General features: G+C 41.3%; 1 long non-coding RNA gene across 1 annotated transcript in view; it reads right to left on the bottom strand.

Moving 5' to 3' along the window:
• LOC111562509 (uncharacterized) overlaps window positions 1-22,141 on the bottom strand; it is a 37,480-nt gene extending 15,339 nt beyond the window's left edge. The window contains exons 1-2 of the long non-coding RNA XR_002745598.3: window positions 21,764-22,141; window positions 7,360-7,458 (exon numbers count right to left, since the gene is read on the bottom strand). This is a non-coding gene — a long non-coding RNA (uncharacterized LOC111562509). The remainder of the gene's footprint in view (window positions 1-7,359; window positions 7,459-21,763) is intronic.
• Window positions 22,142-23,833: the final 1,692 nt, after the last annotated feature.

Here is a 23,833-nt window from a genome sequence, read left to right as displayed (position 1 = left end):
CCACTAAGACTCATCCACTTCCCTTTATCTTTTCAGTCATAACTTCAACTGCTTCCAGTTGCTAGCCCTGGTCCCCCTCTGATTTGCATATTCATTACCAATGACCAAGGGGATCACATGCACTATATGAGAAGAATAAGACAGATAAAGAAGCAGAAAACGCAAAAAGAAACAGAGAAGAGATGGAGTATAAATGGCAAAGTATTTCTAAAATCATTAGTTGAATCTGATCTATTTTCAAAATGACCTTCATAATCTAGGACAAAGCTAATTTCTTTATTAAAAATTCCCACTGGGGTTGAACATGCTGCCGGCAGTGGCAATAAGACTGACTGTTAGAAATAAGAGAAAACTCTCTTTTCATAATAGTCTCAGATCATAAAAAAAATGGCATGGAGGTACTGTTATCAAGCTGATGCTTGTGGCGGAGACGATTGAAAGCCTTTTCACTCAACCACATCCCTCAGCTCTGTGGCTTGTAACAGAAGTATGCTACCAGCACTATGCAAAACAGCATCATGAATATGCGTAATTAGGTGGGACTGGTGTAATTTTTCTGGGTTATGGGATGTGACATTTGTGGGGCAGGAGCATACATCAGTGTAAGCACGACTGACAAATTCAAAACCCTTTCTCTGCAATAAGGCATTTTACACCTTGCAACACAAAATATACAATTTTCATTCATGCACTTAAAAGCTGCATGCAAAATGCAATAAACGATACAGACAAGCATCTGTACAGTCACACACGCATAGACATGCATAGTTGGAATCACATGCATTAAAGATACTCAAAAAAGGCACTGTGGATACAACACCATGTGTACATTTGAACACAAACAGAAACTCTAAATCACAGTCCATTTTTCAGAAAAAACTGCACAAGCATGAGCAGAGAGACAAATAGGCATACTACATTTGTGTTTACTAGAAAAAGAACAAAATAAAGGTTTAGTTGTGTCTAAAGGTAGTGGACATGGAGATATCAATATCAGGGGCACAATTATATGACTATAATAAGAAGAAAAATAAAAATGAAAAAATGTTCCGGCCTTGGAATGCAGAAGGACGCAAAGATTGAAAAAGCAACAATGCTTTCAGAGTGCTAAAGTGTTTAACATAATACACCATTAAATATCAGGTGGCAATGAGCTTTAGACATTTGTTGACATGTTGCTAGCAACCAAAGAATACTTTATAACTGACGCCTCCATACGAAGCAATTTTTTGTGAAACAGCTGCATGTATAGTAAGATTTTCTGCTTTTTTTCCACAATGACAGTGAATTGCTAAGCCTTTCACATAATGTATGGTATGTTTTTTTTGCCTCCCCCCTCTCTTTTTTTATTTTATTTTTTTGCATTCAATTCAGATGAACCTTCAAAAGACTTGAACATATGAATTCACAAATAAGGACAGGTGCATGGCCATGGGTACACTGCCAAAAGCATCTATTAATAATTGGATCATATTCTTACACAACCAGACACACACACACACACACAGTCACGTACACACACACGTATACGCATGCACACTTTCAACACACCTCTCTAGCTCTTCAGAGAGAACCAATTTATACATACTGTACTGAACCCCCCTCACCACCTCTTGTCTCTCTCTTTGCCGTGCCATGCCCCTTTCCCTTTCCCCATTCACCCTCTCAGGCACACACACACACACACACACACACATATGCAGACACACACACACACACACACACACACACACACACACATAAACACACCAGCATGCACGGCACCCTGCCACAATCCACCACCCTGCCACACATACCAAAAGGGGAGGACGCATCCCTCATAGCACCCAGGAAATTAACTTGACATTTGATGCAGACAGAAAAAAATATATTTTGGTGGGGGAAGGTAGAAAAAAAAAAACAACAAAGTGTACGAAAGCAGGGATAGCATAAACCCATCCCTTGTTCACCCTTCCCCACTCCACAACACCCCCCCCTTAAAGCCCAGGGACGCATTCGAGGGGCATTTCAGCGATCTGCAATGCAGACGCCACTGGGTACCCACGGAAAAATGAGCTTCATCTTTTGCCTGTCCTTGTCAGTGTATGCTGTCTGTCCCTCTTTGTTTCCATCTTTTATGATGCTGGCACTCCATTTTCATATCCACTTCCCCTATTTGTGTCTTCCTAATAGAAAAGAACTTGGAGAAAAAAGAATATATATATATATATATATATATATATGCATTTTGAAATACATAAATTCATGATGAAAGATGATGAAGTTTTAAACTGTTATTGCCCCGTGCTTTGATTTTAATTCACAAATCCTGGCCACTTCTATTCACTAGCATCCCTTTGTTGAGCTCTGTAAATCTGGGTAATCACTCCACAATTAACAGCCAGTTGAGAAAATATACAATAAACAATAGTCCAGTGGTTGCAGTTTTCTACAAAGCAATAGCAGCAACAACAGTCGATCCTTTCACTCAGGTCGGAGTGCAGCTACAGATTTCATGCAAACAGACTCGAAAATAAAGCGCATTGTGATCTTGCATAAGATTAACGATTACATCAAAGGCCTTGTAGGAGCCTCAGCGAGGAGCGAAAACACCACGAGCGAGAACAGGCCACAATTAATACATCATTATGCTCTGCTACAGTTCAGACCCATGCACACGCACACACACACACACACACACAAACACACACAACATGCAGTAAGACCGCAGACCAGCTAGTGTCTGTCTCAATATCCCCTGCATTAGACATGCAGGAATGTTAACATCATTATGCACAATTGTGAATGTCTGTCTGTGTGTGCCCTGCCCCTTTTCTCCCCTACCATATTGTGTCTGCGGGTTAGTCTGTGTGTGTGTCTGTGTGTGTCTGTGTGTGTGTGCTGCTGTGTACGTGTGTGTGCTATCTGAAAGAGGGCGGTGTTATATCATTTTTTGTATGCAAGTTGAAACAAATTGCCGATTGTTGTATGTCTGTGAGAGTCTCCAAATGCGATGCTGTTAAACCACGACTGTACTAATATCTGGGTTTTTTTGCATTGGAGGATGCTGTTGGAATTAATTTCAGACACAAGAAAAGGATATTTTGTAAAATTATTAAATTGTGTCAGGATTTCACAATGTAATTCTAGAATTTCCGTACAAATGAGGATTGAAAAACTATTAATTTGTAATTAAACACACTCTTGGAAATCTTCCCTTGCAAACACACTTTCACACACTGTGCAAAACCGTGTTTATCATAAAAATGATGATATATAATTCAGGATAAAAGCAAAGTGGCTTTCAGTTTATAGGCATTCTGTGCTGATAGATTAGAGATGATGCAGTAACCATACGAGTGTTTTAAATATCCATGGTTAGAACCAAATCAAATACCAGGGAACATAATGCAAGTACAAGCACATTTTTCTTTTTTAGAGCAAGACGAAAATGACCTGGGTTGTCATTACCTAATCCCCCCAGTTACTGAACACAATCATGAAAATGTCACGTATGATAAAGTTGAAATTTTTCCTGAGAAGGCGAGGAGGAGAGGTGTGACTTTCATTAGCGTTAGTGTCACTAATATCTGCTCTACATTTCTCTGAGGTGGTAGCGTCTAAATATTGCATCATCCCAACACACACACATCCTGTAATAGTGTTTGCAGCCCACGTATCATATTTGCATTCGCTGCATTGTAGAATAGCATCTTCACTACATTTTTTGTTGCAGCCTAAAAAAAAAATTAGGATTCTCTGCAAAAAAGAAACAATACCAAGCTACGTATTGTTTAGGCACTGTGGGTAAATAGATCTAACCAGCAGTTATAAGAAGAGAAAAGTCTTGAAAAGAGATTTAGGGTCAGGCTCAAAACCGGTATATTTTTGTTTTCTGCCACAACTTAAGGGAAGATTGTCCAGTAAGTGTTGTATACAAAGACCTTGGAATTCCTCTGTGCTTATACAAACTCCCCTCCTGCCACCACGCTATTTCTTGCTGGCAGCAATTTGCATTTATTTGCATGATTTTTACGATGTGCATATCCTTTGTTCTGGCTGTATGATGATGCAGAAGAAACCCTCCCTACGCAGCGCTATTACACAGCCCACTGAAAGCTACTTGGATATTACATTAAAAAGAAAGCCGTAGCTTTATACTGTATGTTTTAATTATGAATTGAGAAGATGAGATTTCCACAAATGCCAAGCTCATCCCCTGGTGCTCCCATGATAATGTAGTGCATCAGAATGAAGGGAGGGGCGGAAGATGAGTATGTTCTAGTTTTGTGGAAATTTTGAACAACCATGGAAAAGACATATTGTGCTATCGCTAAGAGGCATGTGCATCTGCAATATATAGCATGGGGAAAGGATTGCATCCAAGCATGAAATATGGAATTACTTGACAAATAGGAAATAGGAAAATTATAGATGGAAACTAAGTCATTGAAAAGAAAAAAACCCTCATATTTTACAATATTTTCATAAATAATTCACTGTATTCTACTACATTTGCTTCTCTTTTTAGTCTTCATTTATAATTGTTTTGTCTTGTACTAGTTGATCATAAAGAATTAAGCCTTTGCATTTACATGGCTATGTTTACTGTGCAAAAATCTTTATATTCTTGTTTGTGAATGGACCTATTGCAATACCTTCCTGTATGCTGGCATCTTTTGTTCTCTGTTGTTGTTTATCTATGCAGACCAGACAACATGCACACACGCACACACACACGTACACGCACTGATGACACCTTAGCACTCCTTAATCATACGCACACATGCAGACGACTTCATTAATCGCTGTGGGCTAGCACTGATGATACAGAAGCTGGTCTACAAGACTGGAGGGTTTATATTCGCTGAATGCGGGTGCCACATTATAAATACTTACTCCCACTGGCACCCTAAAAGTAACCAGCTGTACTGCAAATCTGCATGGCTGGCAGATGATTATGACTGTAGCATACCAATCCACGTGATGCAATATAAACAAACTATACTGTATAGTAAATATATTGTGCTTTTTTGATGCTAATTTTAATAGCAAGTGGGAAAGCAGAAATTACTGTGTAAATGTTTTTGTATTGTCTGAAGTGTGTGTATGTGTGTGTGTGTGTGTGTGTGTGTGTGTGTGTGTGTGTGTGTGTGTGTGTGTGTGTGTGTGTGTGTGTGTGTGTGTATATATATGATATGGCCATGCTACACTGTGCATACAGAAATAACTGATGGAGAGTTATTTGTTCCTCACAAAGCAAACTCCTACCTTTCTGACTGAATAATGCAATGTCTTATATAGATAGATATGTAATGACACTGGCACACACTGACGGCTTTTGTGAAATCTCTATAATGTTACAGGGTTGTATGCAATGTAGAGAAAATAGTGTTTACAAAGATGTTCCACAGATTTTGTGCTTTATCTCATTAAAAGATTTTTTTTTGTAATTCAAAACTGTGTAATGCTGTTCAGCAGTGTTTGATATTTAAAGCTGCCGACCCACTTCTATTATGCAGTCTATTCTGAAGGCTCCGATAACAATTTCTCCTTTTGTGGTTTTCACTTTACCCCATTTATGTCTTTAGTCATTCTGACTAGCACTATTAGCAATAATCCTGGCTAAGCTCAGGATGAATTGTTATAAAAACGCAGCATTGAAGTCATGTTGGAATTACAATACATGTGCAGTAAATGCTGAAAACCACCAATATTGAAGTTAGACTTTAAGATATTTGGTTTGAAGCAGCTAATGCCATACAAGAAATAAGTAATTAAATGGATAAACTGTGTGAATGTTCTGCAGAGTTTGCTATAAGACATCATTTCCCTGCAGTATAGTCTAGATGGCTACAGAGTTGAGCACTGACTTTTCCTACCAAGTGACTTGCCCTGCCCTTCTAATTGGCCCTTCTGAGAAGTCCACCAAATGTGTGCGAGTACTGGGAGTAATTAAGACCAGGAATACCACAGTACACTGAGACCCAAGGGTGCTGACATACCTCCACTTCTTTTCGCTACTTAATTTTTCCTGCATCAGCGAGGAATACACTTTTGACTCTGAGAACCGTTAACACGTGTAGAATCATTAGGGTATTTTCATTTGTTTTGGGGTGTTTTTCAAACCAAAATGTGCCATTGTGCTGTTTATTTTTTTTGTTTGCTTGTAGTTTTTTTTTTAATCATTGACAGAATAAGCATGGCAAAGCTACCAAGTGCGACTATATATTTTTCGCTGACAGTGACAGATGTCAATCAATTCAACTAGTTATGCACAGTGTGTACACCTAATATCACGACACTTCACTCCGCCTTAGCTTCTCAAGAGGTCACTGAGTTGTGTAAAAAAAAAAAAAAAAAAAAAGTCAAATTTGAAATAAAAAAGCACAGATGAAACTCAGCTGCTGCTGCCAGCCAACGTAACAAGAATTTCCTTCTTATGAGAGCGAGCTCACCTCATTAAAATATTTGCCTGTCTTCAATAGCATAAAATGTCACATGTAATAATGGTGGGAGGTCTAATTGATAGAGCAAGATGTCCTGCACACAAAGCAAACACTGCCAGGGTGGAGGGCAATTACTGCTACTGCGTGGATTTCAGTGGCTCGAGGAGATCTTTGAAATCACTTCCTGGTTGCAGCTCCTGTTTTTTGTGTGTTGTTGTGATGATGAATAGTGAACAGTAACCTCTGTTTCCCCTGTGCTTGTTGTCTTTGGTATGGACCACAGGGCAAAGAATGGGTCATGGGATTTGATATTGCCCACGATCACATCGCCTGAGCTCCCTTCAAACCACTGTTATTCTGTTTACTGTGTCCTCTGGACCACTACTAACATCTATGCCTTTATCCAACACACTCGGGCTAACTTTGCTGCAGGCAAACAGACACACATGGACACAGACTCACACATCAGCCGAGATAGGCACAGAGGGGAAAAACACTCCTGCCAACAAAGAAATTTGGCTGTTTTTGACGAAATGTTCAATATTTTGTAATTGAAACGTCCAGATAAATATCAGAAAGTCTCCTATTGCCACAACATATCTAGAGTCATCATTTAGAGCTAAGTGAGTTTGATTTTTTGAGTGTTAAAAGAAAAAATTAAAATATCATTACTGATTAAGAGCCACGTAGCAAATTCGTAGTGTGTGTTTCATTTAAATGTTTTGTCCTTGAATTACCAGAGGTCACAGTAACACATACACAATGACACCATTTGGATGTGATTGGTGTGTGACGTATTCAGGTTAGGGATAACACTAAAATACACAAAAGCCGAATGTTTGCTTGCGCATTCAGCACATACAGTTGAGGATAATCCCGCATACACACACACACACACAAACACACATTTTAGTTATTAACCGAAGCTCACCTCATGTGGGTCCAGTGGAGAGCAAAATCCCAGAGATCTGGTGTTGACCTCTACTTCCTGCTGCCTGCACTTCTTCTTCACAGCTCTTTCTCTCCATCACTGCAGCAATGAAGGACATACACATTGGGGACAGAGTGTGAATAAGTTTACCAAGAGGTAACCTTTACAAGTTGAACAACCCTTCTTGAGCAAATCACAAATAACATGTTTCCACTAGGAAGAAAGTAACAGCAGCAAACACACAGTTATATGATAGAAGGAGGAAACAGAGGTAGCATTTACCACGGCTACGTTTACTTGAAGGAATTCAAATTGGCAATAACTTTGTGCAAATGTCTTCTCAACCTTCGCAGTTTGCCACAAATAGCAAGTCAAGCCTGCTACCTTTAGAGAACATGAACAGCTGACTTGTGGATCATTTGAAGGTCGTGGGAGGTGTTTTTTCATCCCTCACAATATCAAAATGAAACTTTGTTTAAATATTAACTCAGAAAAATAAAGTCATATTACTGACATTTTAAATATGTCAGATTAAAAAATGAGAATAAAATATAGTCAATTCTCATCTTTGCAGTGTGTGTTGACATTGTGTCAGCAGCCATGTTGTTTGAACCCAAAGCACCCTTGACCTCTATCTCACTTACTGACTTCAAAGCTAAAGGACAAGCCAATGTGAGGTCAAAACTGCCAATGGTTGGTTTAAGACCTCATTTCTGACCTCACCCAGTCATGTGGCAATAAATTTCAATGTATCCTTATAATTTTTTTTTCATTTGTATCCTTTATCCCTCTAAATAGATGTGACTGCTGGCATTCTCCTCATATGAAGACAGGTTTAAGTGAATGCAGTCAAAAACTGGTCAGATGTGAAAAATACTACAATTGAACATGAATGGCAAAATGTGCACTTTTGACATGCCAAAGATTATTTTTTTCAGATTTGTTTGCTTTTGTTTTGATGTATAGAACAGCTATTTTTGTTCTCATGCAGCATTTGTGACTCATTGGGAGGTTATATGCAGAAATATACAGTATGCACCGTATGTAGGTTTGTTCTTCTGGCTTCCTCTCCTGCTGTGTTCCCAAGTGATTGTGAGACTCTTCTGGTGTGTCAGTATCAAACTGACAGATGCCACATTTTATTAGCGCTCCATATCAAAGCTCTCACACACTTGCATATGCGCTCACACGCACACTGTCAGCGTGCTACAAGGCTATAATCAATAACACAACCACACGACAATTTTAATGAATTACTCCTTGATTTTTATTAGTGTTTTTATTCCATCAAAAACAAGCTTAAAAAAATACATTGAACTCAAGAATCCTGAACAACACACCAACCTCTGAATTCAATTAACATTTCACAAGTTGTGGGAATGAGCAGCAAAAACAATTAGGATATCTTCATACAAGGCATACTGTCATACTCCCCACTGCAATGTTCTACACGTTTCTGATGTTTCTTGCGGTTGTGTGACAAGCCGGTGTGTGTGTGTGTGTGTGCGCGCGTGCATGTATCTGTGCGTGTTTCCAGCCCTACGGCAGAGTTTAGGGTAACTATACACCGCTCCCCCACCCTCCTCCCTCCACCTTCACCCCGTTCCCTTTGCGGCTTGTGTGGCTTGTCTCATCCCATCTCCCTCCTACTCCTCTATCTCCCTCCTGCGCTCCAATCTCCCCCCTCCCTTCCCACCACCACAACCACGCTTCAAGCCTACATGTGTGTAGTTGGCGGGGGGAGCCTAAACTGGCAACAACAGTGCCAGGAATCAACCTCATTCTTTCTTTAAAGGAGGATGCATAGATCCTATATGTAATGCAAATTGCGAACGTGTACCTCATACATGCACACACACATATGCAGGCAATATGGGATGACATAAAGAGGAATTTCTCCAAGCCCCACAGGGATTAATGTGGGTGGGAAAATAAAAATTATGTTTAAGTGAGCTACCCCGATTTGAAACAGAGTGTATTTCATTTAAAACTGGCGCAACTGCATGCATCTCTACTTAAGTGATGCCGTACCCAGAATGCTTCTTTCACATCGTGTGACTACTCGCCACCTGCACCCACCTATATGACAAAAGGAAGTAGTCATACAACAAAAGCATTTCCTTTCTTTTTAGAGGTGTCTTCTCTCCACCCCGATGGCTTACAGTGTTTCATTATCCAAAGTCGAGGTCTGCTTTACCACCCAGCTCCCCCATGCTGCCTGTCTCATTTCCTCTCAGTAACAATCCATTAGCCAACGCCAGGCTCAAACTCACAGCCGTTTAATTATTCTCCCTTCATTGGCAGCACGCCGGGGCGTACCACTCATCAGAGGAAACAGGGAGGTAGGGAAGGGGAACAGCTGATATTGTGTATGTACTTTATGCATGTAAAAAAGGGGGACAACAGGCTAACTATGCAAGGACACACGATTCACACACACACACATACACACATAATTCCACGTACTCACACACGTAATCGTAGTGCACGGACACGATGACTTCCAGATGAATACGCACTCAGAAATACACATGTATCTACAGAAACAAATTTACACATCAACGAGCCATTTAAACCAAAATCCTAAATTGCAACATGAATCAAATACCTCCGATAACAACACTTTCCTAAAATGCTGAACCGAATATATAAGGGGTGTATGCCTGTGTGTGTGTGTGTGTGTGTGTGTGTGTGTGTGTGTGTGTGTGTGTGTGTGTGTGTGTGTGTGTGTGTGTGTGTCAAGGCCTGAAAACTGGGAACGATGTGTGGTATAATTCTTCTTGAATAATTTCCTGCACATTCTTTTTCATGCTCAGGAGCACTTCACGATGAAAGGGAATGTTAATGCTGTGTCTGTATCTCACTAAACAGTGTGTGTTTGTGTGCTGTCAGTGTGTGTGTGCATGCGTGCCCGTGTGTATGCCACCTCACTAAGCACATTTATGATAATTAACAGATAGGAGAGGTCAGCTAGAGTGTGTGTGTGTGTGTGTGTGTGTGTGTGTGTGTGTGTGTGTGTGCGTGTGTGTGGTGTGTGTGTGAGACAGCGAGTGAGTAACAGAGAAGGAGACAGAGAATGATAGGGAGAACAGTATAGCTGCGATTTACATAAACTGGCAATATTGCTGCCAACTTCCTTTGTCGTCTCTGTAGCATTTTGTATTGTCCTTTTTGGTGTAACGGCTTTAAGAGTCATCAGTAGTCTCAAAAAATAGAGGAAATATTATCAGTAGCTGTTCATAAACGCTAAAATGCTGCGTTTTTATCCTGGTACTTCTGTGACATATCCAATGTCTATCACACAGGCAATTTCATCTCCATTATGTGTGTAACTTTAAAGTGGCAAACACTTGAAAATCCTAGCAATCAAATATTTCAATGGACTGTTTAATACTATATATAAACACATAACTTTAAAATATTTCCATATAGAAATACTTTGTGTGTCCCTTTACAGTGTTTTATCAAACAGAACTCAACGAAGGCCAATGTATTAATTGTTTCTTGGGATTGAAAGACGCAGGCGTGAGAAATTGCACTTCTCTAAATATTAGCAAATATTAGTTGAGCTCTGATCGCCGAGGTGCGAGTATTAGCGCTCGTACACAATAAACGACCTGCAATGGAAAGCTAAACACAGGTCGATCTTCTAAGTGACAGTAATCGAAGGAATTAATACATGCAAATGAAATGCTCAGCATGCAAAGCCGCCGCCGCCGGTAATTGAATAATTGACTTTCAGATCTCCGTCCTGTCCGCAAACTGCACCGAAATTTGTATTAATGTGTATGCGTGCGCGTGTCTATGCCAGCGGACATTTTAGGTCTACCCTCCCCACACTCTCACTGCTGCCAAACGCCTTAAGATGGTGGCACCTTGAGGCAGAGAGAGACACTCATACAGAAAGCCAATCTCCTCCTCCCTTTCCCCCTTCTTCCACCTCAGGTCCTCACGACAACACAGGACAGCCCCCCCTCTTTCCTCACCCTTAGCCCCCCTAATAAATATTTAATTCACCCCTCTCTAATAAGGATATTAGGCGAGTACACCCCAGCCTTGGCGTATATGCATGAGTCCTTTCTCATCAAATTTACATAAAAGGGCCAGATGCTAATGCGAGCGTGGTAACTACTGCTCACTATTCTATATGCACTGGTACTGGCTCCCTAGTCCAAGTGCCCATATAATTTAATTGCCGAACAGCATATATTTTTCTGACGATTCGTCGTATTCAAATTGTATCCAGGCCTCAATGCCATATGCTTTGCGAAGAGCAGAAAGATAGGCATATTTTAATTGTAGTCGAGGCACGTCTACGGTATTTATGCTTATTTAATGTTTTCTGAAGCCCCTCCCTTCTTATGAAATGGTACATAATACAGACGTGATTATGCATAACATGAAAAAGAAATTCTCTCATTCTGTCTCGGACAGTGAATACAGGAGCGTCGCGTTATACAGAATCAGAGCTTGTTCGGGCATTAATTACCAGCTCAACAATAAAAGCAGATTAAGTTATGGAAACTGCATTACGTTGATAGTGTTTGGAGTTTAATAATGGGAAAGTGAGAGCGAATACAGCGACAGACAATTAGCATTACAATTTGGAAACAAGTACCTGTACATATAGCAAATATAATAAAATAATTTTAAAAAACATCCAGGCCACTTAAATACAGAGAAGAGCGTATAACTGGCGGAGACTGAGAATGGTGTTTGTAATTAAAAGAGAATGAATAATGCAGTGACACAAAATGTATTATTTACATCCTTTCATCTTCGAGGGAGCATATTTTGGATGCAAGTATACTAATTCATTTATAGTGCATAGTATTTGCATAATCAAAAGCCAGCAGAGCACAGATATCCTAGAAGACAGGCTGACAGCCGGCTTTAGACTTGTAGAGCAAAAATAGCATTCGTGCACACAGCCTTATTTGTGTACTGCTGCTGCTACAATGCTGATATCTAATCATGCAGCTGTGAGACTCAAAGTATATTGTACTAGTTGGTTGCCTTTATACTGAATTTTGGCATATTACAAACATTGTTTTCGCCACACACAACACTGCTTACATTATACACTATCATTTTGCAAATTATGCATACACATTTTACATGTACAAACAGAAAAAAATCATTGAGTTAAAATGACCACTGTGTTACAGTTTATAATCATATATATATTTTCAGAGAATAAAATGCTTCATTATCCACCTCTTATCAAGCTGGCTATACAGCTCTGTGGGCTGCTTTGACTCAAATTCTCCTTCTGTGCTCTTATTTGCCTTTCTTGCCTGTAGATTGAACCTTTTTGTTATATAGTGACCAGGCTCAGTCATTAAAAATTAAAAAATGTAGAATGTTGTTGTTTTATTATTGCAAGGACACGCTTCATTTAAAATTAAGTGAATTTTCAGCAAAATTAAGATATTAGCAGAATTAATATGGGGAGTCAACCAAATTTAGGCCTGCCTTTTAAATTACCGGTGTCAGCTCGATGGTTAGTTAAGGGAATCAAGATTGCAATTATATCAGCTGGCTACAGATAATTATAACATTAGTTTTGAAGCAGTTGTGTCATTAAAGTATTATTTTCTGGATCTCATTTTAGTCCTAGGCTCTAAAATTCACGAAGTGTTAAAACTGTCAAAGTTTGACAATGTACTTCTTAGATGCATATAATTACACATTTTGTACTAAAGACACTTCTTTTAATACCACAGTAGCTGGATAATCTCATTATGCCAGACAACAGCAAACCTACACTTTGCAGACAATATAAATCTAACACAATCCCATTCTGTTACATATGGAACACAGTTTTGACAGTACACATTAGTAAAGTGCCAGACTAACATGTCGGCCATGCATATCCACGCAGTTAGCTAAAGGGGAGGGCCAGCCATACAGTGGCAGAGCACAGCATGCCCGCTGCTCCCCACAAGACGCTCAAGTGGCCATGCATGATGTCATTAAAAAGGGCCGAGCCATGACATTCCTCAGTGGATTATTGGCAAGTTATGGCTGGCTGGTCTGTTATGGAGGGAGGTCGATCAGATCCTTGTTAATCGGCGGTGACACCATTATTGAAGGCAGTGACACCTTTTGAGTGTCTGTGTGCACTGCCATGTGTGTAAAACGCCAATGTATAAACTCAGACTCTGTTTTGTCCGATATAGATCCATATGTATAAACCACAGGCTCTCAGATTCACAGTGTAATCAGCAGTTATGCAGCAGTTAACACTATGACTCAGTTTGTGGAGCAAACAAGAGAACTTTGAAGTAAATAAATTAACTAGTGCATGTGCCTTACGCCGAACACTAACATATTTGTCTATATCGAGCCAGAGAGGTAAGGGGGTGGGTGGTATTCTGGTTTCTTGCATATAACAGGAGCGCACACTCACAGAAACCAGGAACCTGTCCTGCATTGGCAGGGACTGATGCTGCCATGCGCAAGGTGATCTCACCTACCGTTGCCGTGGCGACACCAACCAGAGGGAAAAGCCTTATTGTGTGTGCGCATGCGTCCATGTGTGTGTGTGTGTGTGTGTGTGTGCGTGCTTGTGATTGTGACAGAAGCTCGAGCTGGAGGAAGAGAAGGAGGAGTAGGAGAAGGAGGGCCTGCAGGAATTCACATTGTGCCTGGCTTGTTTAAGGTTTATGCCTCATTCACTTACTACCCTTTATCAGGGGAAATACTGAACTGGCCCATTCAGTTATCAAGGCAATAAATTCAGCATGGCTGTGTTGTTAGAATAGCAGGCCTGTGCTTTATTGGGGATGGGATGAGTGCATGGGAAGGGAAAGGGTGTACGTCAGTTAATTTGCATAAGCTATATGGTGAGACAAAGATAAACAGGATAACACGGCCGGCTTCATGCAAACGCACTCAGACACTGACAGCCGTACAGATACATACAAGCATGCATACTGCACACGTAAGCTCCAGCACTACAGGCACAGCACTGCTCCCATTTGTCTTTAGGAAAACAGCCAAAATAAACTCCCCTATACCAGCTGGTATTGTTGAATTCTATTAGTGATGAAGAGCTAACTCAGACTATAGGGGTCATCTGCTCGTCAATGGGTGGTGGTGGCCTAGGCTTGCTCCACAGCCATGAATGCACTGAATTCATTACCCCTGGTGCACAGATGGTGTCTGGCTGCCTGTCTCAAGTTCAAGTTCATGTCCAAGAGACACACACGCACACACAAAAAGAGTGAGACATGGCCCAAGCCAGACAGACAGACGTTGTTGACTGAGACACAGCTATTGTTCCCTTTCATCAACATGATTGTAGTAGCCTCACTAGCTTTCCAAGCGTCCTGGGTCAGTTAATGGTAGAGACAGGAAAACCAAACATGCAAACACAGACGTATACATGTAGATGCACATGGAACCTTTTGTCTCATCACAAGCCTCAGCAGAATAAAAATAATCGTGCTGTCGACCTGGATAGAGTAGTTTTGATTGTAACTGGCTCTTACTGCAAATGATACTTCATTGTAGCTCCTAGCTTTTTGTGTTTGTATAGGAAGCCCATACATCTAACCACTTTGTTACTGTGAAACAATATGACAGCACTGGCCACAATGAATAACAAAAAAAAGACACAGCCATGCAACACATATATTAATGAATAGCACCTGTGTGATGTCTACGTTCACATCCTTTGTCTGGCGCAAAAATGACCCTGGGCTGATAAACCTGCTACTGCATCTGCCATACATAGCACAGAGGCACAGAGGGATCACATAAAAACACCAGACACACTCACATAAAATATGCTGATTGCTCATCCAATGAATATGAAAATCCCTTCCATAGTCGTCATGGTGTTGTTACTCAACAAATCACGTGACAACAATGGCTGCAGTGGAGGGCACAGCGAAACCCGTAGCCTTCATTTACTCAGAAGATGGTAGGTGGACTGTCACCACCCATTTCTACGTGCATAGTCAAATTACGCAGCTATATACATATATATATATATATATATATATATATATATATATGTATATATATATATATATATATATATATATATATATATATATATATATATACATACATATTAAATACAGTTACATACATGGTGCTATGAAATGAATGACAGGGCCTTTCTTTTTCCACAGCAACATGCTTGTATGGTGGCAGAAACACTTCCATAAATATTATAAAAAGCATACTTTTGTCCAACCCACACTAGAAGATGCAATTCTGCCTAATTTATAGAGACACGGGAAGAAGGAGAATAGAAATACACCTTGACTCTATCAGGTAAAAGTGAAATTTAGATGGGGACCAAGTCATCATCGCAGTGAGAGAATGCAGTTCATTATTTTTAGGACTCATGACAGCAGTGGTTGTCAGGGTTCACAGAAAGCACTGCTGTGAACCAAATTAGTAAGATTTACAGCCGTGAACACCATGCAAATCATTGCCAATCATACTGCATCTCTCCTCCATGCAGTCCAGAGACTGAAAAACAATGGAGATGCATGCAAGTGTGATTTGCAACTGTTGGAGACATGATGCTGCTCTCTCCTGGTAATAGTACATCTCAGCATTGCATTGCAAATCTATTGACTAGCCCCAAGGACTACGGACTAAGGAAGGACATTCTGTTTGATATATATATATATATATATATATATATATATATATATATATATATATATATATATATATATATATATATATATATATATATATATATATATATATATATATATATAAAGAGGGGCTTACTTTCCTTGTTTTTAAAAAAGTACACCAAGTCTGAAGGAGAGCACATTTAGTCTCAGTAACTTGCTTGGATTTTAAATGTGGAACTCTAAAAGGAACCAGTTGTTCAAAGAAACAGCAAAATTTTAAAAAAAATATATCATGTACATATTTTGTAGGAGAAACACACTGTGATGCTCTGCAGTGGTTAATGACATGATGTGGTGACTTAGTTATAGACCCTAAGTTTCCCTCCTCCTCCTCTGAGTTGACATTTAGTGCGCCCCTCAGACTTAAAAAAAAAAAAAAAAAAAAAACCAAAACAGCGTTCTCTTTCATAAAGCTGGACGACGATTTCAATCGACTTAACCGAGGACAATAAGACTTGTTTTATTCACTGCTGCTCGGTCCAAATTGTGTTCTCAAATTTCTTTCGGGCAAACGACATGGTATTGTATAGCTTCTTTGACAGGGGTCGGGAACAAGGGACACTAGTTTTGTCTGACGGTGTGAGAAAGTCTCCAAGAGACCTTTTCAGCGACGGTGCTGCTGAATTCAGCCACTGTGCTACTGTTAAACACTGCACGTGAATAATCCCTGGTTGCAAAAAAAAAAAAGAAAACACGCAAATTTCTGGACATATGTTGAACTTGAACTATAACTTAATCGGATGTTTTAAAGGATGGAAATTTACAGGTCACACTTTCAGTGAAAGTGCAATGAATGGAGATCAAATTAAATCTGGAATCGTCTCAGGTGTCATTTAAACAATTAAGCATGTTTGGAACACGTGGTCTACAGAGGAAACAATCCTACACCTGACACCTCTACATGTGTGTGTGTGTTGAAAAAGCTCTAGAACACTGCACTGTAGGAGGAAAAACTTCCTATTTTACTCTTATTTTATTGTACTCAAAGATGCATTCTGTGTAAACGTGTTTTTTTTTTTTATTAATCCAAGGGAGGAAAGTCCTATTCCATTCAATATATTAAATTAATTCTATGAGATGCCATAAATGTGCCGTCCCACAATTTCACCTGTGCCAGCAAAAAGCCCAGTGTGCTCCCAACATTCATGGTCAAGTTCAAATGCAAACAATCCACGGAGATGTCATCTATTCAAACGGCCCAGACTGCTTTATGCAACATTGTCTGCGCTGTTGCTTATTCTCAGGAGAATTAGAACTCCTCTCGCCTGGACTTGCGCGTTCAAGTAGGGGCCACGCAGGGTTACAGAGTTGCTGCACATCCCTTTCACATGCGTAAACCCGCATAGTTTTAAGATAATGACCCCCCAAAAAAATCCTCATTATCAGCACAATTGGCGCAGACATGCACGCATTCAGGACCGTTACTACTCCAAGTTTTTTAAGGGAGCGCCCGCGTCGGCTGGGGCTGGGAAAAACGTCGCCTCTTTCTTTGGGGATGCAGATGAGTCTGGTGCACTTGACGTCTTTTCATGACCCCTGTCGTCCCCCTCCTCTCCTCCTCCCCTTCTCCCCTCCCAATACCCCCACCCCCCCACCCCAGGCCCCCATCCAGGCCCTCACGGCGCTGTCTGTCATATTGGGCCCGGGCATGGCATTGCCACTTGCCCCACCGAGCGTGGGAATGGGATCGTCCAGTCGTTCACATCTCCTGCACTGCGGTTAACGGAATCAATTAAGCAGGCCCGACCCCCCCCCAAACCACACACACACAGACACACACACACACACACACACACCATCTCCCCAATCCCCTCACTCCCTCCCTCCCTCCCTCCTGTCACCTCCCTCCTTCTCCTCTCCTCTCTCTCCCTCACTCCATTTTTTTGTCAGCTCAGTATACGTCCTAATTATCACTGTTTGGAATGCCAGCGCCGTTTCCTGGCCAGACTCGATCATGCTGAAATAAGAAGCATGATGGAGGCGCACACGTGGATTTCTACATTCAGAAGCTGTAAATGTCACTCTCTTATTCGCATTAAATGATCCCGATGAGCCTGCGTGGACATTTTCCAAGTCAGATGAAATAGAACTTCAAAATCACATGGAAGTAACGTGCAATTTGTGGCCTGAAGTCAAGTTCAGTGTGTGTGTGTGTGTGTGTGTGTGTGTGTGTGTGTGTGTGTATAAATGTGCACGATTACGCACCAACAATGTACATCTCTGCAAACCTTATTAATTAAATTAGGAAAAGTGTAGGAACAATGCTGACTTTTCCTGGTGAAAACTTCTAAACCCAAACGCACGTTGCAGGGGGAGAAAATTACCAAAAATAAATCTAAACTAAAAAGCAATTCAAAGCCAATTAAGTGATTAACTTCTGCAATCTCGGGTCCATGGCAAAAGTGAGCAGGAATATGTGGTCCAAAAGTCCTCGACGAGTCTGGAAGTAGTTTTTACTTTCGGTTATCTAGCTTTATGACGAGCAGAACACTCATACAGCTAGATAACCAAAGATAACAACCCACTTCCCAAATCTTCAGCAATAATCCACATGTACATTTCATCTTCTGGTCTCCCAAGTTTCCATTTTCTCAGAAGTCAAATATACTTAGCAAAAAAAAAAAAAAAAAAAAAGTCATCAGTGTCCTTTTTCTCAAATCACATTGAGCTTTATATTCCTTACATTCCCTTCTTTTTGCCGTTGAGGGCCACTACAGCACAGCCCGAACTGTTAAACACCCGGCGTAAAGGCGACAGTTCTTCGGAAAAATGATATATATTCCCAGTGTTAATGTCATATTCACTTGACATTAACCAGCATTACTGAGTTGAAGTAGGCCTTGAAAATCGCGGTAAGGTGCAGTCATCCTTGCACAGGGGCCCTAATTTGCAATGCAAATAGCTTCAATCCCACAAAAGGCTCTTTCGCCTCTATTAAGTCGTTGTGGCAGTAGCAATAGATATCCTGTGAGGCCGGCGGAGAAGAAACACGGTAGAGAAGGGGGGAAATCCGGTTTCCTGTGGAAAGTGCAATAACGGCGCAGGGAATTACGACGCAAATGTTTCGGATTATGAAGACAGGAGCTTGTTACTTTTTTTCTTTTTTGGTCAGAGAGTGCCAAGTTGTCCGTTCCGTCCAGCATCTACTTAAGGAGAGATAAAAAGAAAAAGCGATGACTCTAAGCCAAAGGGTCCGTTCTGCAGGCTTGCATGGTCGATCAGTATGAAAAGAGTGGGGGAATAAGGGCCATCCCCAAAGGGGGCTGGGGGTGGCCAAAATATGGACCAACCCCGGTGAGGTCAAAGGCCTCGGACCACGACAATGTAACTACGGTGATGTCATGAAAAAAAAAATCGCAAATGCTCCCTCCTATCAATGCACAATCTTCATCCATTGCACAGAGCGCGCCGGAATAAGTCCGCCTTGCAGCGAGCAGTCCGCACGCCTGCTTCTCACATAGGGGATGAAAATGGAAGACAGGGAAACACTGTGTTTGTATTATTATTTTTTTTTTTTTTTACACAGAATCAGAGCGACTCGGCTGTTTTTTAATGGAGGATGCGATCAGAAATAGCATCAATTAAACAATAAAAAAAGCAAGTCAGAGAGGAGGAGAGCATCCTGGAGCTACCTGAGCGTATCGTTCCTATCCGCGATAACACAGCGCCCGTTTGCTTACTGCTTTTCCTCCTTCTCACACGTCTGCTAGAGTCAAATCGCTCTCACGTGCTCGATTTTGCGTCGAAATCCTTCATAGCTTCTCGTGTGTGTGTGTGAGTGGGTCTTTTTTTTGGCCATCGCCGCATCCGATGGGGAGACTACAATGGTGTTCAGGTAGGCTGGCGAATGTCGCCTCTCGCAATAGAAAGCCCAGCGCTGCACCGTGCGGATGTTCACCCGCTCACTTTCCCACAGATATGGAAGTAGTTCGCCGACAGCTCAGCACAAATGCGTAAAAAAACAAACAAACCCCAAAATACAGAAAACCTTTTGCAACTGAGTCAACAACAACAACCAGGGGAACATGTGATGGATCATGCGCAGCAGCATGCAGCTGCAGGTTACTCGGTGCGTTTGAGGTACACTGTGCACAACTTTGATTTCTGTTCGGACACATTAAACAAACTGCCAATTCAGGAGGAAAGCAAAGTTCAGGCAGTGATTGACTCCATTCATATGTGTGTGTGACACGAGCCAATCAGGTGGAGTCAAATTAACACCGTATTATTTGTCAATGGCATCACCAGCCTTTTTTTTCCCCTCGTCTTCCTTCAGGTGTTCTTTTCACCTGCTACAGTTTTGGCTTCCAAGTTTACTCTGGTTTCGTGGGTGGGAGGGGCAAAGCGCAAGTGTTTTAATGAGTAAATATGAGTCACAGGGCCTGTGCCAATCAATAAGGGATCACGCACACCACTTTGTTCTTTAAATGTTCACAATCAAAGCTACTGCATCCATATTCCCACGCTTCAGTCTTACATTTCTAAACAACATATTCCACCTACTATGACACACGCCAACTGCCTGGTTTTGTCCAAATGCCATATAGAAAATAAACAACATTCACAAATTTACGCACAAATCTCTTTATTTATTCTAATATGTCGCCAGTTTCCCCACATCCACACTCTGTCCATCTCCAGTGGATCTGATCAATGTCAAACTGTAAGGCTAGCATCCTATCATTAAGATCAACATTGTAAAGCACACCTGATTATGATAAAGAAGGCTTCAGATCAGGCCTCCCACACAGAGGCCAGGCTTTAATTACAGCACCACCGTTTGTAAAACGCACAACCTGATGATCCTTTTGAAATACAATAGGATACATTTTCGTCAAAGTTAACGATACAGTGCCGAGAAGCCCCCCAAAAATATACATCACCAAGGCGCGATTCTTTTGATATAGCTTTCCTGTTTAAACAAGCCATGCATTTATGCATTTGGTGCGTAAAGATATATACATAAGTAAAACTGTACAATGAACGCTTTGTTTTCAAGACACTGTGACGATTTTGGTGACGTTATTCATTCAATGTAAAGTGAAACGGTTCTTCTGGTTTCAGCACAATTCAATCCGTTTACTGGGGAAAAATTAAGCTCGCAAATTTTACAGGATTTGCTGTGTCTGTATCTAAACGAGTCTGTCTTTTTTTTTCATTTCACTGAAATTATCTCAAACATTTCACTCCCGAAATCACACTTCTCACACTGTGTCTAATTCACGCAAACTAAAGCTACAAACAGTGTCTTCACTGGTATTGAAATGTGCCGCACACAGGCCTAATAATAATGATGATAATAATAAAAATCACGCAGCATCAGCTTTGACAAGATGCTCTAAAGTAAACAAAAGCAGATTATCTCAGACGCATCAAGAAATACAGAAAAAAGTCGAAAGCTTACTTAATGGTAGAAAGTGGGTGCAATGAGTGAAAACGGCTATAAAAGTAAAACATTACAGCATTCTTTATTAAAATCTATCATCTCTATTGAGGCAGTGGCTTCCAAAAGGTGCCATGTAGATCTAATCAGTGCGCCCTAATTAGAAAGTGTGAGGAACAGTCACAAACTTCGCATTTCCTTCTCAAATAAGTGGAGTCTCTCCACAAATTATGACTCCATGTCAAATCTTGACAACAGCAGCACACACGATCGCATATCTCCTCGGTACGTTTCCTATTTAACTTTTACGCACAAGAAAAACCTTTAAAGCAGGGGCGACAAAAGTTGCACTTACTTTCTAATGGCGAGTCAAATCACTTGCAAGCGGTCAGGAAGGCGTCCCAAGCAGGAGAGGAAGAGCGGGCTCCGCGTGTACGTGGTGCGGTATACGTTCCCCTCCAATATCCCGGCCGTATTATTTGGTGGCGGCGGAGATGGGTGGAGGTGGAAGGTGGGGGGGGGGGGGGGGGGGGGACTTTAAAATTGCCGCTAACACTCTGTAACCTGCATTAGGCGTGCTACAGCTGCTCTCTGTGCAAAGCATGAGCACATCCCGAGCACATGACAAGACGAGAGGAGAAGGACAGAGGGGAGGGATGGGGAGGAGAAGGGAGAGAGACAACTTTCCCATAACGTCTACAAGCACCAAATAGGAAAAAAAAAGTGCATGCACAGTTGAGCTCTCACAGTGTGCAAGTTTTTTTTTTTTTCTCCCTGTTGATGGTGGGGTCGGATGAGGAGGAAGGGATGGGTGGGGGGGTGATGATGATGATGAGGAGGGGTGGGGGGTGGGGGAGGCGGGGATGTAAAGTCCATCCTTCTGTGTGAGAAGAGGACGTGCTCTGAAATTCAAACAAGTTCCCTCGGTTCTTTTGTTGCACGCACGAACTGAGGCGGCATTGTTCGGGGTTTTTTTTTTTTTTTTTTTTTTTTTTTGGCGTGGACCTCTCCCTCCTTCTTCCCTGACCAGGTTGCGAAGTGAGCCTCGCAGTTGGGCGGTAATGAATTTGCTGCAGGCGCTTCGCTAACACGCTTTGACAAACGGAACGCATTTACCCGTTTCCAGACAGAGGAGGGGGGAGAGGAGGGGGTGATTTGACATGCAATTCCCAAACTAAGTCTGGAATGAGGTCAATAATAAAAAAAAAAGAAAGAAAAGAAAAGGGGAGAAACACACACTTTAAACTTCACTCCAAGTGTTTTTGATTGGATCTGTGCGTACAGTACAGGCCTGTACCAGCCTTATGAATTCACCTGGCTCCCAGTACTCTAAGAGATAATCTTATAAGACACACACACACACACACACACACACACACACACACACACACACACACACACACACAGGCACAGGCACGCGTCCCCTCCCAAATTGGACACACACACACAGCCTGGAGAGAAAAGGGAAAAGAAAGATGAGAGAATTTTATCACATATGCACTAAAAAAAGTTAGAATGAGGTGACCTACTTGTCAGTAGCCTACCAGTAGCCCGTGTCTTCAGAAAACTCTCTTGGTGATAGCAGACTTTTTTGTTTTGTTTTTGGGAATATATTATAATATTCGACTTTTTTTTTAGAAGGAAAAAATGGTTAGAGTCTGAACTCTGTACCACTTCTCCATGGATTTTACGCACAAAAAGCAGCAGGCTACCTGCTCTTATTTGTCAAAAATTTCTGATTTTTTTCAGTTTCTGTTCTAAAAAAAACACCATGTGACTGAAAAGAAAGCAAAGCCAAGCATCCTTTCTCATCTTACCCCCCCCCCAGTCCACGCACACACTCACACACACTCCCCCCCACCCCACCCCTTTTGCCTAATTGCAGGCGTATCCATTAGATTCAACTGGATTCACGTTTTAGTTTAACAGCGAGGGCACGTTCAATGACGTAGACAAGCATATCAGCTACGTGCAGCCATATTTAAATACATCAAGGCAATTAGCGCATCAAAATATGCAAATCCCTCTTACTACATCGTCCGCCCGGCCGCAGTCGGAGTAATTTCCCCCCAGCCTGTTCTTGGGTGTTTGATTGCCGTTTTTAAAAGCCAACATAACGTTGTTTGTTTGGTTTTTTTCCTACCAAGACGCTTCCTTAATGTGAGCGGGACGGAAGGGAGAGACATGAAGAGAAAAGGGGAAACCGTGGCTCCTGCGTGGAAAAACCGTCCATGCGTAATGAGACGACCCGCTCCGCCATTCTCAATTCTCCGACGCCGTTGGCTCTGGTGTGCGTATTATTTTTAATATTGATGCATATTCAGTGAGTAGATTTGCATTGCAGACTTGCAGCTTGCTGTTGATTTCGACCTATTCTAACATGATTTTGCGCGTAGATACATGCAACGCTCTTGTGTATCCTGTC

This window comes from Amphiprion ocellaris, chromosome 6 (genome assembly GCF_022539595.1).
Source record: "Amphiprion ocellaris isolate individual 3 ecotype Okinawa chromosome 6, ASM2253959v1, whole genome shotgun sequence".
In the NCBI taxonomy this organism is placed as follows: Eukaryota; Metazoa; Chordata; class Actinopteri; family Pomacentridae; genus Amphiprion; species Amphiprion ocellaris.
Note: the sequence above shows the minus strand (reverse complement) of the source record. Positions and strands in the feature narration are given on the sequence as shown.